The sequence below is a fragment of the Fukomys damarensis genome, unplaced genomic scaffold (assembly GCF_012274545.1).
Source record: "Fukomys damarensis isolate Sample0158 unplaced genomic scaffold, DMR_v1.0_HiC HiC_scaffold_17, whole genome shotgun sequence".
In the NCBI taxonomy this organism is placed as follows: domain Eukaryota; kingdom Metazoa; phylum Chordata; class Mammalia; order Rodentia; family Bathyergidae; genus Fukomys; species Fukomys damarensis.
Genome location: NW_022900929.1, coordinates 24,042,113 through 24,052,574, shown reverse-complemented (window position 1 = coordinate 24,052,574; position 10,462 = coordinate 24,042,113). Strand labels below are relative to the sequence as shown.

The window sequence follows — 10,462 nt, the reverse complement described above, 5'->3', positions numbered from 1 at the left end:
CTCAAGCTTTGCTCTCAACCCAGAAGCCCTTCCTCTTTGTCCCTGACTAGAAAATTCTTCTCATGCTTCCGTCCCAGCTCAGACATTGTTGCCTTCACTTCTCTTGGTCCAGGCCACTCTCCTGCCCCATACAGTACACTCTGCTGAGGACTTTGGCCCTTGGGCTTACTCTTCAAGATGTTGCAACAAAAATACCATAGCCTGGATAATCATAAATAACAGAGGTCGATTTCTCATGGTTCTGGAGGCTGAGAAGTCCAAGATCAAGGGAAAATACAGTGTTGATACTATTGGCCACCATTTCTAATATATATATATGTTTTGTTCTATTGAGACAAAGTCTCACTATGTAGTTCAGGCTGTTTTGAACTCACTGTGTAGCCCAGGCTGGCCTCAAACTCACAGAGATCCTCCTGCCTCAGTCCCGCCAACAGGTGTGTGCCACTATGCCCAGCTAGCCCCCATTTATCGAGCACTTCCTATTGCTTGGCCCATAGGAGGGATTCGAATGAGGAAATGGATTCAGACAGCTCAGGTGACTCAAACAGCAACCAAGTCAGTTTGGCTCCAAAGTCTGGGCCTAAGCTCTGCCCTCCACATGACGCAGAACCTAGCAGGCAGGCGTGGTTGCATCATTTACTTCCATAGCAGGAAACTGCTATGTCAGGGCTCTCAGCCCTGCCAGGCAAGTGCTCATCACCATAACCTGTTTTGCTCTTTCTGATTACCGGGGTCACTTTCCACACTCATAGCTGTGCCTAATAGAGCTTTGTCTTTGCTTCCAGCTGGATGTGGCTGTAGAATGCTGGCATTGGGATGGGATTCGGGGACTGTGTGGCCTTTTGGTTCACGCAGCAGCAGTGGCCCAGCATCGTGTGGTCAGCAGAGGACCTTAACTCCCCTGTGCTTGGCTCCGAGATCGTACAAACCCTGACCTGCTGCAGATGGACTTGGGGCACAGGCAGAAGGAAAACACTGAAATGTGAGTCCGGGAAACACAAGTCCCAACCAAATAGGAGTATGGGCAGCCTGGTAGGTTAGGGTAAGCTGCTTGTGCTGGGTGCCCGGACACCCAGGAGAAAGAGAACAGCAGGCTATCCTCACTGATCAGCAGGACAGGGTGCCGTGTGGCAGCCAGATGGCCGCCTGGTGTGCCCAAGTGGGGTCCCTTCTCCGGCAGCTGAGAGGAAGACTATGGAACAGCAGCACTGGGGCTAAACTGTAAAACAGCTCAGCTACTGGAGGCAGGGCTGTGATGGGGAGGAGTGAGACCCGGTGCATCAGTCAGCAGCCTATTACTATGACAACCACCCAAGGCAGTTGAGTTATAAAAAGGAAAGGTTGGTCGGGCTCCTAGTTGTAGAGCTCCCGGGCCATGATCAATTGGCCCCATTGCTTCCCAGCCTGTGTGGCACCACAAAATCACTCACCTTCCAGCCAGGGAGCAAAGGGGAGCAGGGAGGGGCCTGGGCGTCACTGGCCCCTTTGAGGGGACACCCCTGAGATCTCCCATTAGGCCCCCCTCTTAATGGTGCCACTACCTCCCAGGAGTGCTGTGGGCTCAGAACACGGATCCAAAGCAGGGCGTGCTGGGACCAGGATGTGGACATGTGAGTGTTAGCGCCTGAATTTCTTTCTGATTTACTTATTTGTTTATTTGGTGCTTTTTGAGACAGAGTCTTGCTATATAGTCCAAGGTAGCCTCAAACTCATTATGTAACCCAGTGTGACCTCAGACTTGCAACAATCCTCCTGCCTCAGACTCCCAAGTGCTGAGATTACAGGTATGTGTCACCAAACCCTGCTTGTGCCTGAAAATTGTGAACTTCCAGAGTTTCCTGGACCCCCTGAGCAAGGAAAGCATTCTCATCCCCTTGAAATAACCTCCACTCACGCCGGGCGTGGTGTCACATGCCTGTAATCCCAGCAGGAAGGCTGAGGCAGGAAGATCACTGTGAGTTCAAGACTAGCCTGGGCTACATAGTGAGTTCCAGGTCAGTCTCAACTATGTAGTGAGACCTTGTCCAAAAACAAACAAACAAAAAAAAACAAAAAAACCCTCCACTCCACAGAAACTAGAGGTGTGGGTCTCACATGAGCTGGATATCCTTCCCCCAGACTCCCTGTGGACCAGCAGGGTTGGGGGCTCAGCTCAACAGGAAGAGGTAGGCGTGGGCAGTGCAGCCTTGTCCTGAGGAAACTGCTCACTCCCAGAAGCCCATTGAGCCTGGGTGACAGGTGCTGACAGAAAGACAGGATTATGTGATGCAATGGGATGGCCTTGAGTGTGTCAGGCCAGAACAGGGACTGGAAATCCCGGGAGAGGCAGATTAGTTGATAGGGGACAAGGCCACTCTGGTGAGTCAGGAGAAGATACACAGAACTGATTTTTTTTTTTTTCCCCATGTGTGGGATACTGGGGATTGAAGCCAAGGCCTTCACAACGAGCCTCATCCCCAGCCCTTTTTTAAGTTTTTATTTTGAGACAGGATCTTGCTAAGTTGTCCATGTTGGGCTTGATTTTGGGATCTTCCTGCCTCAGCCTCCCAGAGTGCTGGGCTGACATGTATACCTGGAATCAATCTTATTACACTTCTGGAAGATTCCTCACACCTTGAACACATTGGCGGCCAGCTGTGAACAAGGAGTGGGTGGCAGAACTACCTTGCTGGAGGTTTGGGGAAGGCCGAGAGGAAGACCTGTTAACTTCCCCTCTGCCCGACCCTGCAGGCTCGGGTTGTAGGACAGAAGCAGTGCTGCACCCCAGGGGGCAGTAGAGTGGTGTGGCCATCAAAGACAAAGTGTGCTAGGATGGCATCTCCGCGGCACCCAGTTCAGCTCTATGGCCCCCACAAACACTGAGTAGGTCATGGGGAGCAAAACTGAACTACCAGGAACTCCTCCCACCAGTGGCAGAAGCACAGAAGCTGTGTCTTTCCTGGAAGAGACCAGTGCATCTGCTGACGCTGTGCGCATGACTGTCAAGCTCAGTTGAGGCCACCCGACTGGCTTGGGAGCCACCTAGGAGATTGTGGAGCACACTGCTGGGTGTCTGGGGTCACAGGTGGGACCTGGCCTATGTCTGATCCCCAGCCCCTTCATCTCTGGTGCTGTTCTCCTGTTTCCTGGTCACCATGAACTGAGCACCTTTGTTCCTCCATGCCCTTCCGCCGTGATGGTTCTGCCTTGGAGTCAACTGGCCATGGACTGAACCTCTTGAAACTGTGAGCTGAATTAAACCTCTCACTTTTTTTTTTTTTGTACCAGGGATTGAACTCGGGCCTTTGTGCTTGCAAGGCAGGTGGAGGCACCACTGAGCTAAATCCCCAGCCCTAAACCTCTCATCTTTTAAATTGTGAGTGTTAGATACTGTCTTCCAACAATGGAAAAACTGACTAATACATGTAGTTACTGATAGGGTTTGTTTTCTCTTTCTTTCTTACTTTCTTTCATTTTCTTTCCTCTTCCTCTCCTTTTATCCCTTTCCTTCTCTTTTTCGAGGTACTCTTGCAGTGAACCCAGCCTGTTCTCAAACAATCCACTTGCTTCAGCCTCTTGAGTGCTGAGATTACAGGCATGCACCCCCACACCCAGCAACTGTTGTTTTCAATCTCTGTCAACAAAGAAGATCAAAATCAGATCCTAATTACAGCAAAAGACAGTAGCTCAAATTCACTATCTTGCCCTGGAGTTACAGTAATTCAGGAACTCTGTTATCTTGTAGTCCACAAGGAGCGTGACATTCCACACATCCCACTGCCACCCTGGGTGAACAATCCCATGCTGTTTGGCCATATGTGGATAGCTGGACTACACCCAGCAGGAAGTGACCAGTCCTGTGAGTGCTCAGTAAGAAGCACATGCATTCCAGAGATAGAAAGTGGAGTCTACAGGGCAGGGGAATGTAGCTCAGCAGTTCCACTGCCTGGCTCACAAGCACAAAGTCCCAAGTTCAATCCCCAGTACCCCCCCTGCCAAAAGTGGAGCCCACAAAGTCTCAGCAGTGTCACAGCAATGACATTTCCCAAAATTATGGCCTGGGCACTACCAGGGTGTCCCTGTAAGACAGAGGACAAGCTGCTGTACCACGCTCTCACTACCTGCAAGAAAAAGGACCAATACATAAGGGATCCTTTGGGATTCTGGAATCAGAGTATATCACATCTGAGAATACTGCTTTTGCACCCAGGAGGAACCAGTAACTCAAGTTCTTTTTTTGTTTTTTAAGATCTGGTCTTGCTGTGTAGCCCAGGCTGGTCTAGAACTTATGGTGATCCTCCTGCCTCAGCCTCCCCAGCTGTGAGATGTTATGGCTTAAACCTAGGTGTCCCCCTAGAGCCTCATGTGGTTATAGGTTATAGGGGCTTTCTGGAGGCTGCTCGACCCAGGGTGTGTAAGACTGGGATTGAGGATGTGATGCTGAGATTCATGGTGTGATGCTAGGGTTCAGGGATCCCACCCTGGGGGTGAGTGCTGCCCTCCCTAAGGGTGTAGCCTGGATGGAATACAAGGGACAGAAGCAGGGCTGCTACTGTCACTTGCTGCTGCTGCTGCTTCCTGCCTGCTCTGCGATGCGCCTCTGCCATGCCATCTGCCATGGAGCTAGCAATGATTTGGGCCTGAAACCTCCACAGATCATGAGCCAACATAAACCTTTCCTCTTTTAACTTCAGGCATTGGCTATTGTGTCTCAGCAACGAGAAAAGTAACTAAGACATAGGATTACAACTGTGCACCATCACACTCACCAGTAACGTAATTTCACCTTCTGCCTTAGTTACTTTTCTCTCCTGGTTGAGACAAAACACCCAACACCCAAAGTTAAAGGGCGAAAGATTTATTTAGCTCTTGGTTTGTAGAGGCTTCAGCTCATAGTTGGCTGGCTCTGAGGCAGAGTGGCACATGGCAGAGGGGCATCTTGGAGGAGAAACAGTTCATTGCACATAGAAGACAGCAAAAGCAACGGGGGATCTTAACAGCGTCTCCCTGCCCCTTATGCCTCATCCAGGCTACTTAGGGTAGGCAGCACTCACACCCTTAATCCTAGTGCCCTTGAGCCTAGCATTGCACCATGAATCAATCCCAGCATCACACACTCTAGATCCAGCCACCTGTGAAAAGTTCCACTTATGACTGCATGCGGTTTTGGGGAACATCTAGACACAAGCCACAACACCATTTTTTCTTCTTTTTTAGTACCTGGGATTGAACTCAGGACCTTGAAGCAAGTGCAACGCCACTGAGCTAAATCCTCAGCCCCTACACCATTACCGATCCCTATTCCGAATATGGGTTTGTGACTCTGCCCATGGTGCCTCTTTCCGATTCATCTTTCTGATTTACGGAAAGGTCTGGGATTGTATCACCTCAGATCAAATGACAGAGGTGTGACAAGGGGGACATGACAGAGTCCACCGTTCCCTCCCTACACAGTGTCACTCAGAAGTGTGTGGCCTGGGAAAGCCCAGTGAAGGCTCAGCTTGGGGACAACATTGGGCACATCTGAACTCCTGCCCCACAGGACCACAGCCAGGTAGAACACACAGTCCAAGAATGAAAGGGAGTAAAAACAGGAAGCAGGAAGTTGTCCTCTTGTCATTCCTCCAGGGGCCCATTCCCGGAGTGTCCAGTCTTCATAATCATGAGTCCACCAGATTAGGAGGTCCCAGTGCCCAGCATCTGGGAAAGGGTGATGCCCTCATGGATGATGTCCATGGAAGGCCACATGGACACACTGTGTTTGCTTTCTGTAAATGGCACAATACCAGAGAAGACCAAGTTTAAGGGCAGAATGACTCATTCGGCTCATGGTTTCTGAGGTTTCGGTCCATGGTTCTTGGCCCAGTTGCTCCGGGGCCTGGGATATGGAATAACATCATGGTGGAAGGGCACGGCTAGGATTTTTTTGCAAAGCCAATACCTTAATTTTGAATGGCAGCTCCACTGGTTCTGGACACACATCAACACCTCCAGTGTATTCAGAAACACAGTGGACAACACAGCCACATTGAATGGCTCACCAGCAAGTCAAAAGCTTTTCCTGGAACACCATGAAGCATGGTTTTAGGTGGACTCTCCTACCATTGCGCACAGGTCTGTTCCCTAATGCACTCCATTTTTAAGGCAGTTACAGGGCTTCCAGCGCAAAATTTAAAGCATGTCTCAGAGTGCACATGGGTGACCCATGGCTTCAGGGCTCTGAACCCCAGAAGATGCTCATCCAAGACTCGGGGGCTGGCGAGGTCTTTATCTCACTTTGGAATCAGGACAATGCTATAGCCGCCTAGAAGAGTTCTGAAGGGCTCTCTCCTCTTGAACCCCATGGGGGAATGTAGGTGCTAATACGCCTTTAAATGACTTGGGCGAATTCCTCTCTTCTCCAGTTCCCCCAAACATCCCAGGGTTTTGGGATCTGTTAGGAAGCAATCTTCCTTGGAGTTCACCTACAAAACCATCTGGCTTAGACCTTGTCTTGCTGAGGTTTGCGTCCTGATCCAGTCTCTCAGCTTGCTGTAAGGCTATTTCTTCTTGTATCAATTTAGGTAATTTGTGTGTTTCGAGGAATTTGTCCGTGTTGCCCAGGATGCTTCATTCGTTGTTGTGCTCTTGGTCCTTGTTTCCTTTTGTGATCCTCCTTTTCTGTGTAAGTCAGTTGTGATACTCCCACTTTCTTTTTTGTTTGCATTTGTTCTTTGGAGACAGGGTCTCACTATGTAGTTCAGGTTGGCCTTTCCTTTAGGGGACACAGTTTAATCTACAAGAGCTGCCTTGTTGGAAGGTGGGGCCCTTGCATGAGATGAAGTCACACTGAGTTGGACGATCCCTGAGTCACAAGGCCCAGCAGGACAGGTACAGGCAGGACAGCATGTGAAAACAGAAACTTTCATGATTTAGTCATGAGCCATAGAATAACAAAGATTGGTGGCCCTCTCCAGAAACTAAGAGGTAGACATAGACCAGATCTTCCCTTCGTGTCCAGAAGGAACTAATTCTATTAACAGGCTGATTTTGGGTTTTCCATTTCCTGAAATGTGAGAGAGTAAATTTCTAGATTTATTGATTTACTTATTCTTTTTCTGTGACATTGGGGATTGAACCCAGGGCCTTTGTTTGTTTTATGTTGTTTTGTTTGAGACAGGGTCTCACTGTGTAGTTCAGACTGCTCTGGAACTCACTGTGTAGCCCAGGCTGGTTTGAACTCACAGCAATCCTCCTGCCTCAGCCTCCCGAGTACTGGGATTACAGGCGCATGCCACCATGCCCTGCAAGCCCGGGGCCTGTGCATTGAGCTACATCTCCAGCCCTTTTTAATTTTATTATTATTATTAGGAGTAGTAGTAGTACTCGGGGATCGAACTCGGGACCTTGCACTTGCGAGACAAATGGTGACACCATTTTTAAAAAAAATTTTGAGATAAGATCTTCCTAAATTATCCAAACTGGGCTCCAACTTGCAATCCTCTTGCCCCAGCCTCCCGAGCCACTGAGATTACAGGTGTGCACCACTGCGCCCAACTTAAATTTCTGTTATTTTAAATCACAGAGTTTGTGGTAACTTGAAGAGAAGGAAGGAAGAAGAAAGGAAGCAGGAAGGCGAAAGAAGGGGTGGGGTTGTGTAACGTACAATGTCTAGCAGACGCTGCAAAGTGCTACAAGGTGTCACTGATGCAGAGATGTGGCAGCCCAGGAAAAGGCCAGGAAGGGTGAGGACCTGAGCAGATGGTGAGGACAGCAGATCACGCAGGCAGCCGGCGGGCAGCTCCACAGGGCAGGGGGAGGGCGAGGGCGAGGGATGAGCCACTGTGCTGGCCGGTGGGCTTGTGGCAGGGAGACGGGAGGCCCCTCCCCAGAGCTAGTTCTCACAGCCTGCAGGGCCCGTGAAGCCCCTGCCGGCCACGCCCAGCATTCTGGTCCTCAGTGACCGGTGGCTGCTTCATGACACTGGGCACCACCATGCCCAGCAAGAGTAAATTACTTTAAAAAAAAATACTAATTTTCCCTTTAAGTGAAGTGTCTTGTTCTTTAAATAAACTTTTTGTTTAAAAAGGAAAAAGAGGCCAGGAGTGGAGGCGCACGCCTGTAATCCCAGCACTCGGGAGGCTGACGCAGGAGGATCACTGTGAGTTCGAGACCAGCCTGGGCTACATAGTGAGTTCCAGGTCAGCCTCAGCTACATAGTGAGACCCTATCTAAAAAAATAACAAGGGCTGGGGGTTTGGCTCAGGGGCTCTGCTGCCTGCCTCGTAAGCACAAGGGCCGGAGTTCAATCCCCAGTACCACACACACACACACACACACACACACACACACACACAAAAGGAGAAAGAGCTGGGAATTTAGCTCAGTGCCACTGTGCCTGCCTCAAAAGCCCAAGATCCTGAGTTTGATCCCTGGTACCGGAAAGGAAAAAATAAAATAAAATAAAATAAAATGGAAAAAGAGCTCTTGGGAGGCTGAGGCAGTAGGATCACTGGGAGTTCAAGGCTAGTCTGACATAGTGACACCCTGTCTCCAAAAAACAAATAGGAAAGAAAGTGATAAGTGTGCTCAAAGTGAGAGGAGGATTTTGAGGGAGATTCATAGTGACATAGCTTTACTAGATATTCATTTGAACACACACCATAGTTTTATATCAATCCTCCTACATTTGAAAAAAGTACCTCTCAAATGTGTCTCATAAAAAATGTTTTGAAAATAAACATATATGAATATTTGGCTTTTTTTTCCTGGTACCGGGAATCGAATTCTGTACCTGAGCTTTTGAGGCAGGAGTGGTGCCATTGAGCTAAGTCTCCGGCCTTACATTTGGCTTTTTGATCTCACACATCTCCGTAGCCCTCGCTTGAACAAGGCTTCACAATACGCACACGGACATCGGTGTTAGCGAGGCTGATTTCTCTGCGATCACGGATAAAGCTGCACTTAACGCCCCCGACCTGTCCCAAAGGTCCCCGAATCAGCGCCTGGTTGATTGCAGAAGCGCAGTCCTGTGGCTCCCTCTAGTGGCTACTCCACACTATATCTGCTCGCAAACATCTCAACGCAGCCTCCTTTTCCTAACTTGTTCATCACCGAATTCTTCGGTCAGATTCACCCTCTTCTCTTCAGGCTGGCCTCGAACTTGCTGGGATCCTCCTGCCTCAACCTCCCGAGTGATGGGATTGTAAACATGCACCACCTTGCCGGGCTTAGCTAGCCTGAAATGTGCGTTTTTGGCTCATTTCCCCGAGAGGATGTGGACATGAACCACCTTGGAAGATTGTGCCTGTGATCAGATTTGGTTCTTTCTGGAATTTGGAGTCATCTCTCCTCTGCTGGGATTTTGGTTCCTTAGTTTACAAAAGGCTTCTTGCTCCCAGAATCACTTGCGGGCAATACTCATTCTGTTTAGCTTATTTTTCTTTGTTATTAATAAAATGTATACATCAGGGGGTTTTTGTGTGTGATACTGAGGACCGAACCCAGGGATTTGCACTGAGCTGCATCCCCAGCTCGTTGTATAATATTTTTTTAAGGCTGGGGACTTAGCCCAGTGGGACCAGCACCTGCCTTGCATGCAGGAGGGACCCTGCACTTGCAAGGCAGGTGGTGGCACTACTGAGCTAAATCCCTGGCTCCCAAAATAGTTTTTGAGATAGGGCTTTGCCAAGTCACTAGATTACCCAGGCTGGGCTTGAATTCGTGATCCTCCTGCCTCAGCCTGCCAGAGTGCTGGGATTACCCGTGCTCCAGCATGTTCCGTACATGTCAGGCGTTTCTTACTGGATTGTGGCACAGTTGTATAGATGAGGTCTTCTGTCCCAAGTGTATAGCACACTTGCCAACTGTCTGACCTGGCTGTGTGTAACCAGCCCCACCTTGGCTATGGTTGGACCCCACCTCTATGGCCCTCACCTCATCGTTGGCACCCGAGATTGATCGACACATTGCTGTCTGGGGAGAGGAGGCAGCACCCTCACTGTACACGTGTGTGCTGGTGTGTGCACAATCCAACTCAGGCACTCTGCCATGGAGCTCCATCCCCAGCCCTCTTTATTTTTTATTTTGAGACAGGGTCTTGCTAAGTTATTAAGTTGCCCAGGTGTGTCTTGAACTTGGGACCTTCCTGCCTCAGCCTCCCACAGTGCTGGGATCACAGGTCTGGCCACCATATCCGGCTTCATCTGGAGCTTTGAATGCAGCCAGCGGAAGCCTAGCATTTTCCAGGGCTCCGCCCGGGCCACCTGCTCCAAGGCACCAGGGGAGAGAGGAGTGAGGGGAGCAAGGAGAGCCCAGCTCGCCCACAGGGGCCACCGGCTCTCCAAGACACCGGGTGACCGAGGCCCTCTAGCTGGGGACCCCGCGCCCCCATGGCCGCCCCTGCTCCCCACCCCTCTCCACTTCCTCCACCGCCACGGGGCTGGGCAGGCACAGGCGTGGCGTCCAGGCCGCTTCACTGGGGGGCGGGAGTGGGGCTCCGCGC

General features: G+C 50.2%; 1 long non-coding RNA gene across 2 annotated transcripts; it reads left to right on the top strand.

Annotated features, from left to right (window-relative positions):
* The first annotated feature begins 714 nt into the window (after positions 1–714).
* Positions 715–8,948, top strand: LOC104862768. Of its 2 annotated transcripts, none has more exons than XR_002025385.2 (3): positions 715–982; positions 1,549–1,610; positions 8,836–8,948. It is a non-coding gene; the product is annotated as an uncharacterized LOC104862768 (long non-coding RNA). The 2 variants fall into 2 exon arrangements; XR_002025386.2 differs by lacking the exon at positions 8,836–8,948 and adding an exon at positions 7,544–7,578.
* The last annotated feature ends 1,514 nt before the right edge of the window (positions 8,949–10,462 follow it).